General features: G+C 44.6%; 1 protein-coding gene across 2 annotated transcripts in view; it reads left to right on the top strand.

Moving 5' to 3' along the window:
* The first annotated feature begins 602 nt into the window (after positions 1–602).
* TP53I11 (tumor protein p53 inducible protein 11) overlaps positions 603–21,372 on the top strand; it is a 41,815-nt gene continuing 21,045 nt past the window's right edge. For both annotated transcript variants that reach the window (XM_067557601.1, XM_067557602.1), the window contains exon 1: positions 603–777. The gene's annotated coding sequence lies outside the window, so the exon portion shown is untranslated. The remainder of the gene's footprint in view (positions 778–21,372) is intronic.

The raw sequence follows: 21,372 nt of genomic DNA, 5'->3' as shown, positions 1-21,372 counted from the left end.
GTGAGGTGAAAGAGAGACATACTGGGGCAATAGATTCTTTGTTCAGGTGCTGTACTCTGTGTGCACATTTGGAAGAGGAAGTGTGTGTGTTATTTAATGCAATAAAGGCTGCAATTCAATCTGAGGGGTCTAGTGACTTGAGTATAACTCTTACTTTTTTATATATACACTGTGTCATCAAAGGGTCCAGTGGATTTATTGCCACATAAATAATTCATGGGTAAGGGTGCATTATTCCTGCTATTATGGCAAAAGCTAAATCAGCGTGGGCTAAGCTAATTTCGTGCTGTCTCTCTAAAACTAAGCAGTATAACAATGTGGTTGGAATATTTACAGCATTACAGTTAGTGTGGTACCACACTCAGTAAATGGGGGGGGGGGGGGTGAACCCTGCGACGTGTGCGCTGTTAATTACGGTAAACGTGAATCCTGCAGACCTGATTTCTAGGCGCTCAGTTTCTCGTGCTGCCTCTGAAGCTGATCACCACAGCGTGTGGGTGGCAAAAGCGCAGCAGTGCTGCTGTTCGCTGCGGCGTGTGATTGGTTTAGTATGGTAATGTAGAGGAGGTGCTAGGCTTGGCTCTGTTATTATGGTAAGTGTAGATTGCACAAAGGGCCCCCGGCTGCTGCTCTCTCAGTCTAGTCAGTTTCTGTCTCTGCCGCCGACCAGCACGATGTGAACGTGGCTCCGTCTGGCTGTGGACATTCTTTTTCACGTGGGGGGGCGTTCGACAGACCACGCGACCCCCCACTCCAGGGAGAACATGCTCTAAGGCCGTAAGTTTGTGCTCCTCTCTTTCCGTGCAATTACTTTCCTCTCTTGACAGTTTCTAGCCCAGCACTCCCAGATCTCTCTCTCTGCGAACAGTGCTTCTTTGCTTCTCGCTAGTCAGAGCAGGTCTGCCTGGCCGCTGTTGCAGGAACTATTTTTAGGGGTTTCCCTGGGTCAGAGCCAAAGAAGAGGTACCACGATGTTGCACCCAAACAGGTTACGTCTTGGGGGAACTCGGAGGTCTCTTTGCTGCGCTGCTTGTCTGTCTTTGTACCTGCCGCTGGCTTGTTTGTGCTAGTGGACGGAGGGGCATTGTCTCGTCCCTCCCCGTTACCGGTATTTGCATTGACTTGGAGCTGGAAAGTTGTAAAGCAAGGTAAATCCTTTCTGGTGTGGGCTTGTGTTCAGAGCCACTTCCTGCTCCCGGGCAGCGAATAGCTCGGGGAAGCGTTGTAATGGTAAATGCCTTGAGATTTCTCACTTCAGCCTTGTCGCGAACAGAGCAAGTCGCACAAACTGCTTATTCCTCTCAAAGTACTGCCGTGAAAGTCACTTTAGCAAACAATTGTTGGGTGTGTAGAGATGCGTAGGACTCTATTGGCCTGGGAGTTGTATAATAGTAGTCCTACAAAAATATCAGCACCCCCCCGCTGACTGACCTGTATGTGCATATGTACACCTGCGTGTTATGGTTGCAGGGGTCTTTGCATTTTGACATGGGACAGGGCTACATGTAGCAGAAAAGGGACATCCCTATGTCTCTGAGGAAGCCTGTAATCAGCCTGTAAGTGGAGGCTGGGGTGGGAGGGGGATTCCTTTGTTGCTAGTTGTTGCTCTGCTTGTTACAGTAAAGATGGCCTGTTTTATGTCTCAAGGAACCATCAGTGAGTGACAGGGCTGTGAACTATAGCATTACTTTGAGAATCCCCAGCTGCAGAATCTGAGCTATTTCCCCATTCAGGCTCCTGCTTGGAAGGCATCAAAATCCAAATGTAGAGTTTTATTTTGCCTCTTAGTTCTGTTTCCTGATGCAAATCAGCAACTTCTCTTCTACTGCTGGAGCCACTTCCAGATTTCCCAAGGAAAACTTCTCTAAGCCACGTAGGAGAGGGCATCTACCCTGCCAAGCGTGAGTGGTGGTGTGGCAAGAGGTGAGTGGCTATGGCCTTTGTGGACAGGGCTGGTCTCCCACTGCTGCTGCTGACACATTCCATCCTGTAACAGCTCAGCTCCAAAGAGCTGCTAGAGGGTACCCTTGAGGTGGACAAAGGCAACTGAAGCTGGCAGTGAGTTTTTCTGGGTTATTCCAGTCTTTAGAAAGTGGAGCTCCTTATGTCTGGGAGATGCAACTCTTTTTAAAGTGAGGGTCATAAAAACCCCCTTTTCCCATGTATAAATTACACTTTAACATAGCTGCTCCATATGCATCTCCTAGTCACTGCCTCCTTTTACAACAGATGAGAGATTAGTCCACTCACATTTGCTTTTCAGAGTTCATCTAGCTGTGGGAGAATGAATTGGATTTGGACATTCTCCTCATCCGTGTCAGCTCCATTTCATTTGTATAGTCCTTAATAGGGGCACTAATATTTTGCATCTGCATGAGCACAATGAGAGTATGCATGGCACTTTACATAGGAAGCAAAGCCTGGTCTCTGTCCCACAATCTGAACTGAGCAGGAGACTGGATGCTGAAGAACATAATAGGCAGGGCTGATAGAGAGAGAGAGGAAGGAACCACCTTATTCTGCGTGAGCATTGCTTGGAAGGCACTATCTGTATCCTCTCAATTCCTAGGTTGTCCGTTCCTTGGTGTGGAGACTGTCTTCAGCCGCTGTAATGTGCAACACTATGGAATTGGTGGAAAGCAGGAGGCAGAGTGCAGGGCCCAAATAAGGGAGTGGCAGTTCACTACAGATGAGATGTATGGGGGGGCAGAGCCTTGGCTGTGTGGATCAGACATTTGAAATAAATGCAGTAGGGGGCGTAGGAAACAGTGAAGGGACTTGTATGGGGCTGAGGTCTGTGTGATATAGTCAGAGCCAGAAGTTAGTTTTGTCCTTTGGTATTTTGGTGGAGGAGCTAGGTGGGTGGCAGGAGGCTGAGGAAAAGGAAGATATAGCACGAAGCAAGAGAGAGGCAGGGCAGGGATACATAGGGATGAATTTTGAAGTTGTTATACAGGAAGCAGCTGCAGAATATGGAAATAATTTGGACATGAGGAAAAAGAGGAGTTGAGACTCATGGTCTGAAAGCAGGAAAAATCATGGGGTTATCGGTTATGATTCAGGAGGGCGAAGGAAGGATTAAGTCAAAGGCAAAAAGAACGCAGCTGGGCTTCTAGATGCTCATCTGCCCCCCTCTCTCTCCACTGCCATAGCATAGGCGCTCTTCACCAATATTAACACCTCCAACCTGCTTTTCTAAAATGGAGCTAAAGCGATAAAGTGAGTTAATGGTGGCTTAGGTAGGGTTTCCAATCAAGTTACGCTAGCTGGACTTCAGTGTGTGTGTGAACTTTTTAAAAATCAAGTCTGAATAAGCCCACTCCGTCTCATTCTCCACTTCCCTGGGATCGTGTCCACAAGCTTTTATTCTCCCTGAAAAATGTCTCCCTGTTAACCATAGGAGTGCAAAGGTAGACAGGGCTCCCACTGGTCCACATCTACTAAATCACTGAGTCATTTGTAAGGGCACAGAGCAAGCCTCAAGGGTACGGTGGTTAAAAAGCCTAGCAGCTGCCAATACCTCATCTACACTAGAGCTGCCACCAGTGCTGCTGGATGATGAGAAGTTAGGTATGTTACCCTGCAGTGGGCCTGCGCCAGCTGACTGGGGCTCATGGGGCTGGTCAACTGTTGTGTGGGTGCTCGGGCCGGAGCCCAGGCTCGAGGGTCCCAGAGCTCAGGCTGCAGCCAGAGCCCGAATATCTACATCCCAATTAAAAAACCCCACAGCCCAAGTCAGCTGGCACTGGCCAACTGTGGGCATTTCATTGCAGCGTTGACAAACTATTAGAGCACACAAGGGGAGAGGCCATTCTTGCCTTAGTTTGGCGGTCTTCAAAGTGTGGGGCATGCCCCCCCTTGGGGAGGAAGGTTGCAGGAATGTTACAGGGGGAGGGCAAGGAGGAATGTTCCAGTCTGGGGGCCCCCCACAGGGCTCCCAGCAGGAGCCCCTGTTGCCGTGGGGCTGAGAACGGGGAAGCCTTGTGGCCCTGCCATAGGGCTCCCAGTGGGAAGCCCCCGTCACTGTGGGGCTCCCAATTCAGAAGCCCTGGTGCAGCCTCCAGCCCCAAGTGTGGCCCTGCTCCCAGCCCCAGCTGGGGTGGGCGGCGTGGACAGAGTAAGGGGGTGCCTCAGGGCAAAAAGTTTGGGGACTACTGTCTTTGTTCTAAACAAACACATAGGTGGTGGTTCAAGAAGTAACCCTTAGTAGCTCAGCTAGATACAGAGACTGCAATATAATGTTCAATTAACACTACACTTTAGAAAGGGGGATTTCCCCAGAAAGAGGAAACTTGTCAAAAAAGCCCTGAAGTCAAAAGAAATTAAAATCTTTAGACTCACTAAGGAGGAGACTTAACCAACCGTAACTGGCTCAGAAAGCATGTATTAAAACTCTGTGCAGATGCACCGATAGACACAAACGCTAACCACTGACTCCTGATACGTACCCCGGGGGTCTGCAGAGGTGAGGGTAAGATGATAATCAAAGGGAATACGATGCAGTCACTCCCCAACTATATCCCTGGTTTCGTTGTTTTAATTCTCTCAGTGCTAGTTCAGGGCAAGTGTCCTCTTTCCTCACAGCAACTTTCATGCAGATTTGTCTTTTGGGAGTTTTGCAGTTTCTCATTGGTAGGGAGGAGAGAGGATTTTTTTTTTTTTTTTTTTATTTAGCTTTAAAGGAAATGTGTTGGTTGTAGGGGACAGGAGCCTTCTGGGCAAAGGTGCATTTTTACAGGCATGTCTCTGAAGGTGTTTGGGGGGCATGTGGCTTTGGCCACAGGGGAGATAGATCCCCACCATGCACCTCCACTGGCTCAGCCAAACCGCCCCCTTCCCAAAAAAGAAAAAGAAAAAAAGAAACCCGTAGCTCTGAGGTTTGTGCCCCATCCAAAGTAAAATCTTGCCATTGATTTCATTGGGCATTGGATCAGTCCCCTAGTGCAGCTTTTTGTTCACTTTGGACCAAATGCATTTTTTGCCTTTTGAGCACCAGGAGCTCCCATTGAAGTGAATAGGAGTTGGAGGCAGTCAACCCTTAAACCTCGCTGTCTGAATATCTTCAGTACTAAGAAGGGGAGAGGCTGGGATCAGGAAGGACTCCATCGCCACACCCAAACCCTGTGAAGAGTGTAGCACCACTAGCTAGGCATTTTAGGAGCTTTAATTTTTTTTCTGAAGCATTAAGTTGCAAGTTCTTAGGAAGAGATTCTACAGCACACATTGCAGCTCAGACTAACACTAGGGTCCCAATCTCTGACTGGAGCCCCTTGGGTGCTACTGCAATACAATAATAAGTCTCCCATGGCTGGAGGCAGGATACCACAGTGCAGACCAATGAACTGGTATGTTTTGGAATGACTAGCTGGATGGTTGGTCTGAACTGGAATAGCAGGAATGATACCAGACCAGTGAGACCAATATTTTGATATGGTATTGCAAATCTTCTGTGCCTCTGTTTTGCTTTGAGGTTATTTGTTTTCTTTCCCTTGATTGAAAATACAAATGCACCCAAAAAAAAAAAAAAAATTGTTTTGGTGGCTTTTGTGGCCTGAAGCCAACAGGAAAGGTCTTGGCACTATGGGCACAGTATTTATAGAAAGCAGATATTCTGTTTTCACATTTCAAATATAATAGCATAAAAACAAACCTTTAGAAAGAGATACAAGCCTCCAAATCCACTGAACCTCTCTAGAGCAGATTAAATGTCACGTAGGAGGGAACCAGAGATACAAGATTCCATTTCACATAAGCTTGTAACTTCTGTAAATAAGCTTTTTCCTTGATGCTGAATTAACTAGGATTCCCCAAGCCACCAAAGAGTTCACTTCACCCATGGTGCTGAAAGACCTCTAAAGAATAAAAATCAAACTGGAACTTAAGGGCTTTGTCTTTCATGTATTCAGCTAAATTAGTAGTATGTTGTCTTTCTCCAGTGCCTTCTACTTGCAGATCTGAAAGAACTTTATAAAGACAAACTATGTGTCTCAGCTTCTCTGTGCAGCCAGTTATCTCCATTTTATAGATTGGGAAGTGACTTGATGTACCTCACTCTCCCATTGCTGGAGGACACACAGAAGGTCAGTATAAGAACTTGATAGTCCTGACTCCCAGATCCCTGCTTAAATCACTAGACTAAACTCAGTAATGTTTCATAATGGAGATCCAGGCCCACCGGGGGGGAAGAGGGGCAATTGCTCAGTGATTTAAAAGGGCCTGGGTGGCTGGGAGGATAGATACGTATCCTCCTCTCCTCCACACTCTGCCCCCTTCCTCCAAGGCCCCCATTGTTTGTGCTCTCTGCATCTCCCCTGAGCTGAGCTTATTTATTATGCACTATGCAGGTTCCTGGGTGGCTGAGGAGGTGGTATCTGCTAATCAGCTTCCCGGGTTCATCAGTAATTTCCTTGGGGAGTCCAAAGGACTGGGAAGCTGAGCAGCAGATATTGCTGCCTCAGCTGCCCGGGACCCTGCACGGTATGTAATAAATAAGTAAAAACATCCAGCAGATGCCCACTCGTAGCTCAGCCATCCCTTTCTAGGGGGCTATTGACTGTTCTTTCCTGGAGCCCGGAATTGCTCTTGGTGGGCCTGTGGAGATGTATTTCTCTTTCCCATTCTCCATATGACCAGCAATGACAGATGGGTGCTTCAGTGGCATGAATCATTAACTTCCCCTTAGGGAAATATCCATAACACGGGAGTGCCTACTTAGCACATTTTCACAGTCAAATTCCAGGATAGAGGTGACTGACTGATCTATCTCATAAGCTAAGCATGGATAAGGGTTATCCCATTTTACAAAGGGGTAAATGGTGGTAGAAAGGGAAAGTCGCTTTCCCAAGCCCTCCAGAATCCCAGGCCTCTGCTTATTCTGCCAGAACATGCTGTCTGTGCCCGTCTTTTTTCATGTGGCTGTGGGGTAGAAGCTTAGTGACATCTGTCATCAAGAGGAGGGAAAAAGGCAAGTTTATCACAGCAAGGGCTGGTGAAAGATGAAGAAGAGCATGCTTGTGGTGAACTGTATGTCTACAGGCAGCTTTACATGGTCTGGGAAATGTGCAAACAGTTTCTTCTACAAAAACCAGCTTATGTAGGTAGGGGGATGAAGTTTGGCTCTGAAATTTACTGGGCCAAATTCAGAAGGAAGAGACTAGGAACCACATTATTACTATAGGCTTCATTGGCATTGGCCCTGGGATTTTAGTCTGGGCTACAGGTTTTTTTCCCCCACTGTCTCTTGTGTCTCTGACTTAACTGAGCCTAAATTGAGCAACAGTTCTATGCTGTGCTCTGCAGTGGCTGTAGTGTGAATGCGTGCAGCTGTGCATACAGGTGTGTCCATTTGGACTTGCCAGCAGTAGCCTGATGGAGGGGTTCTGTATCTAAGAGGGAGATTAGAATGCAGCCCCGTTCACAGACTCCTTCTGTTGTTTACACCATAGAGAAATCCCTCTACCTGTTTAAAAAACCAGGTAATCTCCTGAACTGTGTGACACAGCTGCAGGGGGGGAAGCCAGACAGGGACAGCAGCCTGGCCCAGTGCCTGTCAAGAACACGGGGCTTGCAGCCACGCCATTTCAAGCTGTACTCCTGTCATTTCTTACAAGTCAGCACTGAGCCTACAAAGAGAACCCTCAGAGCTTGAAAAATTATGTTGGTGACTCAGCAGCTGGTGCATTTGCCTCTGACTGAGAACTCAGTCAAGGAACCACCATAGCACTAAGGGGCATGGTGTTGCTAGAGGTGCCGCCCTGTACATGAAATAAGAATCATGGGCCCTGATTTACTGTCACTAAAAGATCCTGTTGTGTTTTTCTTGAAGACTCTAGGGAGGGGGTGTTTGACTCAACTTCCATCATGCTTCTCAAAATCCATCTGCAGATTCAGTTGAATATACTGTTCACCTGGGGTCACATTCAGCTCTGTCCCAGACTTCCTGTGTAACCTTAGCACAGTCATTTATATACTCAGTGTCTCGGTTCCTCACCTATGTGAGAATATTTTAAAAAGTGAAATGGGATGACCTGGGTAGTCATAGGTCTGTCCTTGATCCTTGGCAAGATAATGAAGCAGCTGATATGGGACTCAATTTAATAAAGCATTAAAGGAAGGTGTAATGCCAGTCAAAATGGGCTTATGGAAAATAGATCCTGTCAAACAATTTTTTTCTGAAACTACAAATGTGGTTGATAAAGGTAATAGCGTGATAGACTTCTGTAAGGTATTTGGTGTGGTACCACACCATTTTGATTAAAAACTAGGATGTAAAATTAACATGGCACACATTAAATGGATTAAGCTGGCTAACTGATAGGTCTTTATGTAATTGTCAGGGAATCATCATCAAGCAGATGTATTTCTTGTGGGGCTCCACAGGGATCTGTTCTTGGCTCTATGCTATTTAACACTTATTAATGACCTGGAAGAAAACAATCACTAAAATGTGCAGATGATGCAAACATTGGGGGAGTGGTGAATAATGCAGATGACAGGTCACTGATACAGAGAACTCTGGCTTATTTTCTTGTGCCAGTTTACCAAGCAAGTTACATTTAATATGGCTAAATGTATATTTCTAGGAACAAAGAATGTAGGCCATACATATACAATGGGGGACTCTATCCTGGGAAGATGTGACTCTGGAAAAGATTTGAGAGTCCTGATAGATAATCCATTGAACAAGCGCATCCAGTGTGCAACTCTGGTCAAAAGGGCTAATGCAATCCTTGGGATACATAAATGGAGGAATCTCGGGTAGGAGTAGAGAGATTATTTTACCTTTATTTGGTACTGGTGTTTGGTATTTATTTGGTAGTGGTGCAACTGCTGCTGGAATACTGTGTCCAGTTCTGGTGTCCACAATTCAAGGAGGATATTGATAAATTGGAGCGGGTTCAGAGGAGAACCATGCAAATGATTCATAGACAAGAAAACATGCCTTTTAGTGATGAGCTAAATAGATGGAGCTCCTTGAATCTAATAGAGAAGGTTAAGAGGTTGATTAGTTTAAGTATTCAAATGGGGAGCAAATATTTAATAAGGGGCTCTTCAATCTAGCAGAGGAAAGTATAACATGATTTAATGGCTGGAAGTTTAAGCTAGACAAATTCAGACTGGAAATTTGGTGAAAAATTAAGAGTGATTTAACCACTGGGGCAATTTACCAAGGGTTGTGGTGGATTATCCATCACTGACGTCTTTTAAAATCCAGATTGGATGTTTTTTTTCTGAAACCTATGCTCTAGGAATTGTTTTGGGCAAGTGCTATGTTTATACAGGTGGTCAGACTAGATGATCTGAATGGCCCAGTCAGGCCTTGGAATCTATTAGCCTACCACAAAGGGATGTTGAGCATAAATGGATTAAAGATTGAGGCACTCATCCAGTACAATAATGGAGGAGGTGGCACACAAGTTAAGGTAGCATTCTCAAGTAGCGTTACCAGGTGCTGTTAAGTTGCCATATTCCTCTGTAGAGCTGGACATTCCAATACTGTATAAAGGTTGAACAGCTGTGATCCTTAAGGATGAAAGGCACTAGAGACAAGTCAATCACTAAAGAGTGCTGCATTCTGGAAAGCATGGAATTTGTTAGTTTATCAGAATTCCAGGGCTTAGCAAGACTTTGAATACCTTTCACTCACCCTTTAAGTACATGCCCAGTGTCATGCAGCTGAAGGGATATACACCGTGCACACCAGTGACTGACAGGGCTCTAGCTGTCCTCCCAAGAGATGAGAGTAAAACTGCAGGAACTTGTTGTTGATTCCTGAGGAGCCAGCTAATGTTCACTTTGCAAAGCCTGGGGATTTGCCATGTGAGTAAAGAATAAGTTCAGGCTATTTGTGCCCTGGAACAGAAATTACTACAGGAAATGCTTAATAATAAAGGAACACACAGCCTTCACCTTGCCCAGGGCTGCATTGGAAGCTTGCCAGGAGTTCAAGGGCCACACCGAATGTGGAAGACAAACTTGGGAAAAAGTTTTGAGCATGTAGTAATAGATCCATAGCCACTCAGGGCTTTGACAGAGGGAATAGGATTCTGCCAAAGCATAGGCCCTTAGCACTTGAAGGTGGAGACTCTCTGGAAGTAATGGCAATATAGGGTGTAGGACACACTTGCTCAGATGTGACATACCAATCAGCACAGGACAGTTGTAATACATACACACCCAACACATCTGTGTGTACACTGCACTGTCTGAACATGCCCTTGGTCTAGTGTGCTGGACAGAACCCAGCCACTGCAATCACATCATGGGCTGGAATTGATGAGCCCATTCTTTTACTCATGTCCCAGGTGAGGCCAGTGAATCTCTCGGGATGGATTAAAGGTTGATCTTAGCCAAAGATGTGAATGAAGTAGCTGAGCTAAAATGTCCTGAGTAAATCAGGTTACTGCTCCAATTGCACAACAAAGCAAACAAATGACCGCTCCCCCTTTTCACTGGTGCCTGGCAAGTACTTGAGGCGAGAGGAAAAGAACAAAACATAACTCACAAGGCTGATGCTATCTGAAGCCACAGAAAAAAGGTATAAGGAAAGTATCAACTGAAATCTGAGACTCCTGTTTCCTCCTCCAAGCAGTTATAAATTCCAGTTTTTACACTGATGTCACTCTAGTTTATATAAAATTGTGTGTACACTTTCCTCTGAGATATTCAGTGCATCATTTCACAAGTAAGTCTTAAATTTCCAAGAAAATATTACTGTGCTGTATTGCTAATTGGTAAAAGTATGTTTCTCACTTAGCCAAAATTATTTCAAGGAAAAGATATCTAGTTACACAGAATCTTAAAAACAAATGGTTAACAGAGAATTGTACCTGTTTTTCCCATAAAATAGACCTACTGACAGCAGATAATTATTTAAGAATTTTAGTCAATCCTAACTGAATCTATAGCTACTGTAAGATGTTACCACAGCATAACTTGTAGTCTGTTACGAATAGCAATTGCCAGCAGTAGATTCTGCCAATGGGCATCTTATTTTCTGTATGCATTTCCTTCATGCCTGTGCATTCTCAGCATGTGGACTTTTCAGGCATGGAAACATGAAAGATGACTCAGATAACCCCTGAAGTGTAAGACACCTGACAACCTCCATCTTCTCCACTGCTACCCTTGAGTCTACCTCCTAGTCCCAATGCCCATAGACATCCCTTGGAGAATCTCCTCCCAAGACCACAGCACTCTGTCACAGGAGGATTCCACATTGTTCATGTGGAATGGGCTAGCTCTTGAAATCCATTTGAGGAAGGGCTATCTTCAGGACATAGAGATTTCAGAGATTGGAGTTTTAATGTCCTAAAGAGGACAAACTAAAAGCATGCATGTCATTGCCACACTTCACCTGAGACTTCTCCCATAATGTATCCCTTTCCTCATAGCTAAAACTTTAAACCTTCAGATGTCTTAACTGGATTAGGAGTGAGGTGGGGAAATCTCAGAAATTCTGCTCAAGTATAGGGGATTATTTCCCAAGTCACCTCTTTGGATATCAATGTGACGTCACCAGATATGGGGTCTGAAAAGGGAGACTTAGACCTGAAGATGAGTCCACATCTCCCTCCCCTCCTGGGTGTTTTAATTTTTTTCTATTTTAAGAACCTTATTCCCTAATTCTAGACAGTTTATTCCTTCCACACTTGGACAAACAAGATTTGTCAATGTAGAACATGGCTCCTTAACATCTGGTAGAGCAAAAGGGACCATCCCACTTCTCTCTTTATGCCACTATACAAATCCATATTGGCAAAAGAGCATGAATGATGCAAGGATCATCCATTAGGAGATTCGGACAACAGGACCCCAACATGTCTGAGGCTTCTAGCCAGTACTATAATATACATTTGAAATACTATTACTACTACTAGAACACTCTTCCTTATTCCATACATGGATCTTGCATCAGCCTTTTGCAGGTATGGGAAGTCCCCTCTGGCAGTATAAGAAACATTGTCCTTTTCAGTCTGTACAAGTTCCTTCTATTTATTCCTTTTTCTGATGAATGGTGTTCTAAAAAGATGCTTGTGTGCTGAATACCCATTGCTGCTGATGCATGTTATGAAATATAAAAGGAGGTGAGATTGCGACACACATTTCATGCTAATGGAATCCAGAGGCTTGTTAACACTAGAAATGTATACAGAGCAACAGCTCATGGGATGCGCATGCACATATCAAGTATATTCCCTGATTTAATAGAGAAAGTAAAAGCAAAATCAGTCTTGTGTTAGATGCTGACTGGGCTCTACTGGGAGCACAGGCTATGTGGGTACCTCAAAGCTGGTTGTGTCAAGAGCTGAATGGGGAAGACCATGTTTTAAGACTTCACCAGTGAATTCAAGGCACATGACCACACTGTTTTATACATGGTCTAGTTAGTTTTATGGCAACTATAGATGGTATCCAGAAAGTGGGGATTTTTTCAAAGAGCTTCTTAAAATCTGAAGTTGATATTGGTGTGAAGTATTCCTATTCTGGTACACTCAAGGATAACTTCTAGAGCTGGGCAAAATTTTCCACCCAAAACTTTTCCACCAAAAGAAATGCAGTTTCTGGTCAACCAAAACACCTGATGACTTCATGGCAAATTTTCCAAATTGTATTGGTCAAAACAATAAATTTAAAATTGACACTTTCAACACATCACTTTTTTAAATACAAAATTACTCTCAACTTCAGGTTTTACTTAAATTCAAACAGTGTTTCAGGCCTAACGATGTTTCATTTTACTTGAATTGTTTTCATTTTGCTGAAAGCTTTTCATTTGAGGCTGACCCAAAATAACATTTAGCATGGTCAGTGAACCGAAAAGTCCGTTATTTGCCTAGCTCTGTACACTTCCACTCTCTTTCTGCCTGTAGCAGAGCTCATGTTTCAAAGCCGAGGTCAGGAGGGACTTTGTCTGTGATCAGTATTGTATAATTAGCCAGATACGCCACTAGAGGTGTTTAGCCTTCCTCTGAAACACTGATCATACTGTGAGCGGACTATCAACTAGATACCACGATTGTGCCATATGGGATCAATGATCTAACTCTGAACAGCTCAATGAACTTCAGATATTTAATCTTAATAGCATTATCTCTGATTTAATGGTGGGGAAATTGAGGCATGGGGTGGCTCAGTGTCTTGTCCAAGGCCACATGGAAAGCCAGTGGCAGAGCTAGAAATAGAACCCAGAACTCCTGTCCCCAAGTGCCCTTCTCTATCCACTAAACAGTACTCGTGTCCTTGTAAAAATACCATTCCATCCCAAAGGCCTCAGAATGAGCATGATTGCATGTCACTCTTTGCTGATCTATTGGATATTGCAGGACTATATTCTGCTGAGGAGTCCTGTTCCCTCCCCCACCCTTACAGAACCCAATTAAAAGGGCAAACTGGAAACGGCTTTCAAATACTTTCATTTTTCTTTCTTCATCTTGTGAGTTATTGAAGCGCTCTCTCTGCACCATCAGAAGTCAACCTCCCCTCACCCCCCCACCTCCATCCACCCTCTGTCACTGGGTGCTCTCAAGCAAGAGTTTCAAATCTGCCATTTCTAGCATCAGCCTGTTGCCATAGAAACCATGATGGTGTCAGAAAAATGATGGCGATTTCACCAGCTGGGGACGGGCTACAAACCAGTGCAGTGATGTGGGTGGATGTGTTTGGTGGGGAGGAAGGGCTGAATTACACCTTCTGGTCCCAGTCCCCAGATGATAGTTATTAGTCTGCTGCCTCCACACTGCTTTCTACAAAGCAGCTCGCTGAGGGTAGACGTGTATGTGTGTATAAATGGTATGTTTGTGCATAAAAAGCCACAAGGGAGTGATAAGCCTCAGAAACGTAGTTGAGTGGCAGTTAATACTGTTGAGTCGTTTAGGGTGAAGGTAAGAGCATGTTACCACACTGCAGGTCTGTGTGTGTGTGTCTCTCTCTCTCACACACACACACCACCCCCGCCTCCGGCATGCAGGGGAATTACTAGGGCCTGGAACTAAAAGCTAATGCCAAGCAATCTTCCACACCGTGGGGCCATATCAGAGCACAGAGAGCATCAATCTTAATCCTATAGCAACGTTCAGCCTGTATCAGTTTGCAATCTCAATGTGCATTCTCCATAGTACAGTATCTAAATGCTAATATGTATCTTTAGAAATGGGCCCAGATTAAAGCCCCACATTCAAATACACCCTGATCTTAGGGAAAGCTCTGATCTGGACTCAAACCAGAGGGCTTGGGTACATCTCTGGCATGTACATGATGATTTTATTGACATGAATCTGGGATGGATGTGCTCTTACTATTCCATGAGTAATACAAGTGAGTTTTCTATGCATAAAATGCATATCATTTTTAAGGCCTGATATCTCAGGACCTTATTTAATTGAAGGGGGAATTCCCTGCTCACCAATGGGCAGCTGGACACCTGGCTGGGCCTTTAAGGGATGGGGTGATTCAAAGTCACTGTGGACATTTTGGTGAAGTCAACTTCTGTGTTTGGTGGATTCCTGGAGCTTAGAGGCCCACAAGGATCACCAAGCCTGGCACTCAAGTAGTCTTTTGGTTAAACTTTTACTCCCTTCACCCCATTTTTTTTGGCCAGAACACGTTTGAGCCTGTCATGACCACGATTCAATATTTATGAAGTGGCAAGTGTTTGTAAATATCACTAGAGTTTTTGCCTCTAGAGGTGTTTAAAAAAAAAAAAAGTGACATGTTTGAAGAGTGAATCTGAAAAAATTCCTTTAAAGTGACAACAGTATTCTAAAGCAACTGTTTGCATTGTTGGTCAGAACCCCAGGGTAGAACGCAATTTATTTTTTTGGGATGGTGGGAGGAAGGGGCGTTGCACAACAGTCTGCACTTTTTTAAACTTAACACATTTTGTGGTTGTGAAGGCAGCCTAGAAGCTTTCTGAATGTTACATGTTAGTGAAGCTAGTCATCACTAACTATATAGCTAGAGCTGGATGTAGAAGTCAAAAATTCATGAGAATGCATCAATTCTTAAAATGTGAAATTATCCAAAATGTATAGGTAGACTATGATCACGTGGCCCAATGAACTCAGCTCTCTACACCACTTACTAGTGTGTTTTTTTTTTTTTTTTTTTTTTTTTTATTGAAACACTGAAAGCACTCTAGGAAATGGGGCATACAAGATTCTGGGATGTAAATTTAATGAAGAAAACTGGATGGTTTTCAGGTCACAAAAGACAAAAGTGAATGGGTTTGAGGCTACTAGTTGTAAAATTGGTTCTCTTAACCTTTTTTCAGTAATGATTTGGACTGCTAGAATACAGTTAATACCGTGTTCCAGACTTTTACTATAGAATTTTCTTTAGGGGTTATTGTGACAGGATTCACCATTCTGGAAGCAGCCTCTCATGATAAGACTCAGCACTGCTGCAGCTGTGCCCCATTCTACCTTCAGGCATTAGGGGGTGGGAATGGTGACTTGGTCTTCAAGCCATATCACTCTTTGGGTATGCCAGAAGCAGGTAGAACTAATGTCCAAAAGCAATGATGTCAAACAAATTAAAGGTAACAAATACAAGGTCTTCCAGCCCACCTGGGCTCCTTTTTAGTCTCTCTTCCCACAGTCCAAAACAAGGAAAAGCCCTACCACCCTTCCTGGGCTCAGTTGTCTGCAGATACATCATCTCCTGGACACAGCAGAATTCTTCCCCACTTTTTCCAGAGTACTGCCTCCCAGACTAATGGCCCTTGGTATCTTGAAATCCCTCCCCTTGTCTGCCTCTTCCTAGGTTATATTATTTCCCTCAGAACCTTTCTGAGGGGCCATCAGCTCTTTCACTAGAGAGAAGGCTAGTCACAGGAACAACCATCCTTCTACTCAGCTCTCCCAGCCTTTTAGGGACATCACCTAACTCCTTCCCAGCTGCACCCAATAATTGACCCACATCATCTAATCCCCAGCTGATCAGGATCAGTTTGGGAGGGGTGTGAGTATAGCTGGTCTATCACAGATGAGGCTGAGCCCAACTCTCCTTAAAGGACCAGTCAATATGTGGCAGGTATCTTTCCCTGCTATCCCTTTGATTCATTTGACCCGATGTATTCCCTCAAGTGAGCAGAAATAAAATGTTGGACAATATTCGATTCTTATGCAGTGTTGAAAGGACCCTTTCAGTGGATTTTGAAGGGCCAGGACGGTAAATCCACCAAAATTCTTATCCTGTAAAAAGTGTGTGACTTTTGTGTGTGTGATGTTATTTAATAGAAATTAGGATAGGTGATGTGTTAAGATTCCAGGATTGTACTCTAGGAACACAAAGCAGGGCTGGATGAGACAAATGAAAGAGGAACACATCCCATGCCCTTGGTGCTCTTAAAGGAGAAGAGCATGTGGAGTGACTATTCCATTATATTTTTTCCCTCTTCTTCCCTTCCCTGGTGCCCTGGGGAACACTGTTGCTTAGAGTATTCTGCTAATGACACCTGAGTCATCTGATTATCGCTCAGTGTAGCTGGAGAGCAGTACATTAAATGCATTTTTGCATGAGGGAAGCTCATATCCCACCTGTCTCTCATTATTATCTGTTAGCAACTCTGGAGATGTACAGTCCGTGTAAGAGTTCCCAGTCTAAGCATGATGGTGAGGCAGTTACCCCTGTGCTGTTTGGCATGGCAGGCCAATCGATTATTAAAGTGATGCTCTAGATTCTGGAGCTACTTTGAGATGGGCTATGCAGTTGTTTGAATCATTCGAGCTACAGTAGTTCTATGCTGATGGATTGCTGCAGTTGGCTCAGTGCTAAGAGCTACCACATTATCAGAGAAAGAAGTGGAAGGGAATTGAGTGTTTTATGCAAATAATGCTTAGAAATCGGAGCTACTGAACTGGCAGATTGCATCTTGTGTACTTTATATTACAGTTAAAACACTCGGCCGTAGCAAGGGGCAGTCAGTTGATCTTTCTGAAAAGCAAATTAGCATGGTAGAGCATATCTGGTGTATGTGATTTGAATGTATAAGCTTGTGCATGTGTATTGTCAAGCATGACAGCATGGACAATGTGTGATAGTGTGTGTCTGTCAGCATGAGTAAGATGTGACAAAGTGTACACCCTGACTAAACTTTAGGACATAACTGACAACATGTGTATGTGACAGCATGCATGTATGTGGCAGAGTACATGCAATTTATGACACAGCATGTGCAGTGTGCCACACAGCATGTTTAGCAAAGCTGATATGAGGTGCAACAAAGTGTTTATTCTTCAAGATAGGACACAGATGCCTTTCCTATCTTTGGAAGGCTTGTTGCATCATTGCAGGTGGCCGTTATCAGCCATGTAGCTGCGTGGGTGCTGTATAATTATAGCTTATATTTAAGGAAACTAATAAAATAATTGAGTGCTTTTTAACTCATACTGGGAAACAAAACACCTTTTAAAAAAAATGAATCAGAAGTTGAAAAGTTTCTTTCACACTAAGTGTAAAAAAAAAAAAAAAAAAAATCAGAAGGAAACTTCCTGGCTCCCCTCAAAAGAAAGCTGAAAAACTTAGAAAATAAAATCCCTGAGACAGAGATGTATCTCTCAGCTGCTGCAACAAGGAAAATGGATTTGAAAATTCCAGACTGGAGCTAAGGAAGCAAGACTACAGAAAGGCAGGCAAGCAATATTGAGGCTAGGCTCCTCAGATCCAACCGCTTCCCCTCCAGAGAAAAAGGGGAAGATTCCCTGAACCTGTGGCTTTGGCAATCTCTTCCAGTCAGCACCAGAAAAGACTGTTGGGAATTTTGTTCTGTGTGGTAAATTCCTTCCCATATTTGTTTTTGTTTTTTTAATTTGAATTTGTCTCTTAAAACCTGCCACAGCCTGAAATGGATGTCAGCTAGAGATGTATAGATAGGATGTTCCCTATATATCCCCTGTGCCCCTCCCACTTCTGCACTGTTCTTTGCCCCATCTTGTTCCCAAGCCCTACTCCATTCCTCTAGCTGCTCTCACTTCCCTTCCCGCAGCTGTTTGGAGAGCAACACATGAGGGAATACATGCCTGTTCTGTGGCTCTATAGAGGGGGCCTTGGTGCAGCAAGAATGCCAGGGGCTGGAGGAGGAGTAGTTGGGGTGGTTCTGTGCTCCAGCAATTTTGTACCTCCAAAAGGCCCTTGGAACAGCTTACAGCCTTGTCACTGCAAAGTTCCCCGGGCTTGCTTTTCTAAGGAGATGGGGGTGTGCATTGGTTTTGCTATTAATAACCATGATACATTCATTTTCTCTGCTGCTTTCCTCCCTTAGGGGATTTTTGCAGCAAATTATAAAGCGATGACATGTGCAAATGGCCATGTATCGCTACTACAGAGCATGAGGACAGGAAAGACAATGTAGAGAGTGAAAAGAGCGTAAGGAGAGTGGGTAGAGCAAAGGATCTGTGGGAGCATGGGTGGTAAATAGAGGGCAAGGGGGGGGGGGGAAGGATGTTAGCTGGGAGTGTCCTGGCGGTGAGTGCTGTATAAAATCATAGCTAGGAGGCTGCATGGAAAGCATGTGTGTGAGGGCAGAGTTCAGCATGTAGGGGGACAGGAGAGGTGACTTCAGAATTGATAGGAAGCACCTTGGATTTTATTTTTCTAAAGCTTCCTAGTTTATACAGACCATCTTGCTTACCTGGCAGTACCATGGAGGCCCTACTAGCTGTTACTTTGTGCTGCTTCAGCCCCAATGACTGTGCTTTATGAAGTTAAACTATCTGGTGGGTAAGAAGAGCTTCTTCTTACAAAGCAGTCCACAGACTGAAGACCCATCACCCTACTTGTTTGGTGTTTAACTAGCAGCTCCTTCTATTGTGCTCTTAGAGAAGACACACAACACTCCACCTCTCTTCCTGAGGTAAACAGCACAGTACTGCCTACCCTACGCTACTATAGGGAATGACACTCTAGCAAGCCCTGAAGGAGAGCTCTGTATAAGCTTATAAGCTTGTCTCCCTCATCAACAGAAGTTGGTCCAATAAAAGATATCCCCTTACCCATTCTTGACAGCATCAGGTGGGCCCTTTCCTCCATTCAGAGGCCTGTTGGCACATGACATTCCTCTTCCATAGTTACCTGCTTGCTTTACAAGAAAGGAATGCCACGTCTCCAGTTCAGTCACTGGATGTGAATTGCAGAGTGATTCCTTATTACCAATGCCAGACTGGTCACACTGTGTAGTCCTGTAATGCTTCTGAGTTAATTATTTTCCCCACTCCTGATGGCTGGTCCCATTCAAACTGGATCTGATTTCATTTCCTTGGGCCTTTGTGACAGCCTCACCTGCAGAGACAGTTTGGAAAGAGAGCCAAGGGAAAGAGCGGCCTCTCTGATCCACAGTGTGCTATTCCATGTGCCGCAACTGGGGTGGGGGCGGGTGGATAGTGAGTGATACTCTGGCATGGTTGGCTGAAGGCAGAGAGAGAAACAAATCAAAATATCGGAGTGAAGCCTCATCTCAGATCTCTTGGTCCCCATCCACTGTAACATATATTTGTTGCTACTTAGGGTTTGTGTTCTCTTCCCCAAAAAGGGGTTTCTCTACCACAGGATAACCACTGTAATGCCTAGGGACGACAAGGCACTGTAAATTTCACTGCAATGTAAATAAGGCAGGAGTATAATATTGAGTTTGCATTGTTCTCTTCTGGTAAAAACTACAGGTGCCTTGTCTCCACTAGGATTTTACGGTAGGATAGCTAGGCTGCATTAGCTATCCTGCTGTAAAAACAAAACTAAACCCCCAAACAAACCTTTTTTATGTATAGTGAAGGTATAGCCATAGAAATCAGGAAGCGGAGTTAGTTCTAATCCGAGTGGGGATTTGGGGCTGATTGTTTCTCTGTCATTTCCTGTGGGTTGGTGATCAAGGCACTAGCCTGGGGCTTAGAGACCCAGCTCCACTTCCTGTGTAACCGTGGACAAGGCACTTAGGGAACGGAGGCAGAGAGCACCTATCTGTTAAATGGTATAATAGCACTTTCCTGTCTCCCAGGGGTATTGTGAGGGTAAATACATGAGAGCTTGGTCTACACTACTGTTTATGTCGGGATAACTCGTGTCACTCAGGTGTGAATAAGCCACCCCCTCCCCAAGCGATGTAAGTTCCACTGACCTACCCGCTAGTGTGGATAGCAGCATGGTGTCTTCACCAGATGTGCTACAGGTGCGCAGCTGCATCGGCGCAGCTGCGCTGCAGTAGCGCTTCTAGTGTAGACTAGCTGTAAAGATTATGAGGTGCTTAAGTACTATGGTAGTGCGCGCATATAAGTACATGAGACAGATGGGTTGCTGTGGCCTAAAATCTTTTTAACAGTAAGAACAGCCATAGTGGGTTAGACCAATGGTCCATCTAGCCCAGTATCCTGTCTTCCGACTGCAGCCAATGTCAGGTGCTTCAGAGGGTTCTGAACAATTATCAAGCGATCCATCCCCAGTTATCCAGTCCCAGCATCTGGCAGCTAGAGGTTTAACAAAGTAACAATATTATATGGAAAATTATTTCTCCCCTCTCCCCCTTTCCAATTAGTCTTGTTCTTGGAGCATAATAGACCTTAACCCTGCACATCCTCCCACACTTCCCTGTGGTCACTCCATGCTCCCAAGCCCAAACTGTCCCATGCTGGCTGCAGTGCATAGGACAGCGTGCCCTCAACTTGGCAATTCTATGGTTGCTGTACACTAGAGCCTGGGAAAGGCAGCGGAGGAGCTGGATAAGTGAATTACTGTCTTTGAGGCCTTACAAGAAGAGGCAGCAAGAGAAAAGCTGCAGGCGTTAGTCCCGTGTCTGAGAATCAAGTATAACATGGCTGCTGTGCAGGGTGTGATTTGTTGGACCATTACGGGAGACTCTACCTTGCACTTCTTCATTACAGATTGCTGAAATCTCTATCTCCCCCCCATCTGTGTTCCCTCCCCCTCAGAGGGAATGCTACCTGGTAGTTTTCTTTACATAGAGATGGCAGGCAGTTGACTTATATGATGTGTTGAGGCTGAGCCCTGATCACTTAAGAGGTACTATCAGGTCCTTCATAAGAGAGTGTCATGATAAAAAGAAATGGTCACAGAGCCTGTAGTTCTGAGAAATGAATTCCAACACGTTTGTGACAGATCTGTCTATCTTAACTATCACTTACCTGTCTGTCTAATGTGCTCATCACCCTGGTATCCAGGTACCTGAAGTCTGCTCCTTGCAGAACCTTTGAAAGAGAATTTCCCAAAGAGAATAGCTGAAGTATAGCAAATAAAAATATCACACTGGAAGAGGGCCATCTTTAGCAGTTAGAGAAGGGAGTTCTGACTCCCGGCCCATTCAGCACTTGTCCTGAGACTGTCAACAAGAGGGCCAGTTAGTGCTCCTTGTAATAGCAAAACCTG

Source organism: Emydura macquarii, unplaced genomic scaffold, assembly GCF_026122565.2.
Source record: "Emydura macquarii macquarii isolate MOO-44397 ecotype Brisbane River unplaced genomic scaffold, CSIRO-AGI_Emac_v2 contig_1876, whole genome shotgun sequence".
Classification (NCBI taxonomy): Eukaryota; Metazoa; Chordata; order Testudines; family Chelidae; genus Emydura; species Emydura macquarii.
The sequence above is the reverse complement of the archived record's forward strand: the minus strand, read 5'-3'. Positions and strand labels throughout refer to the sequence as shown.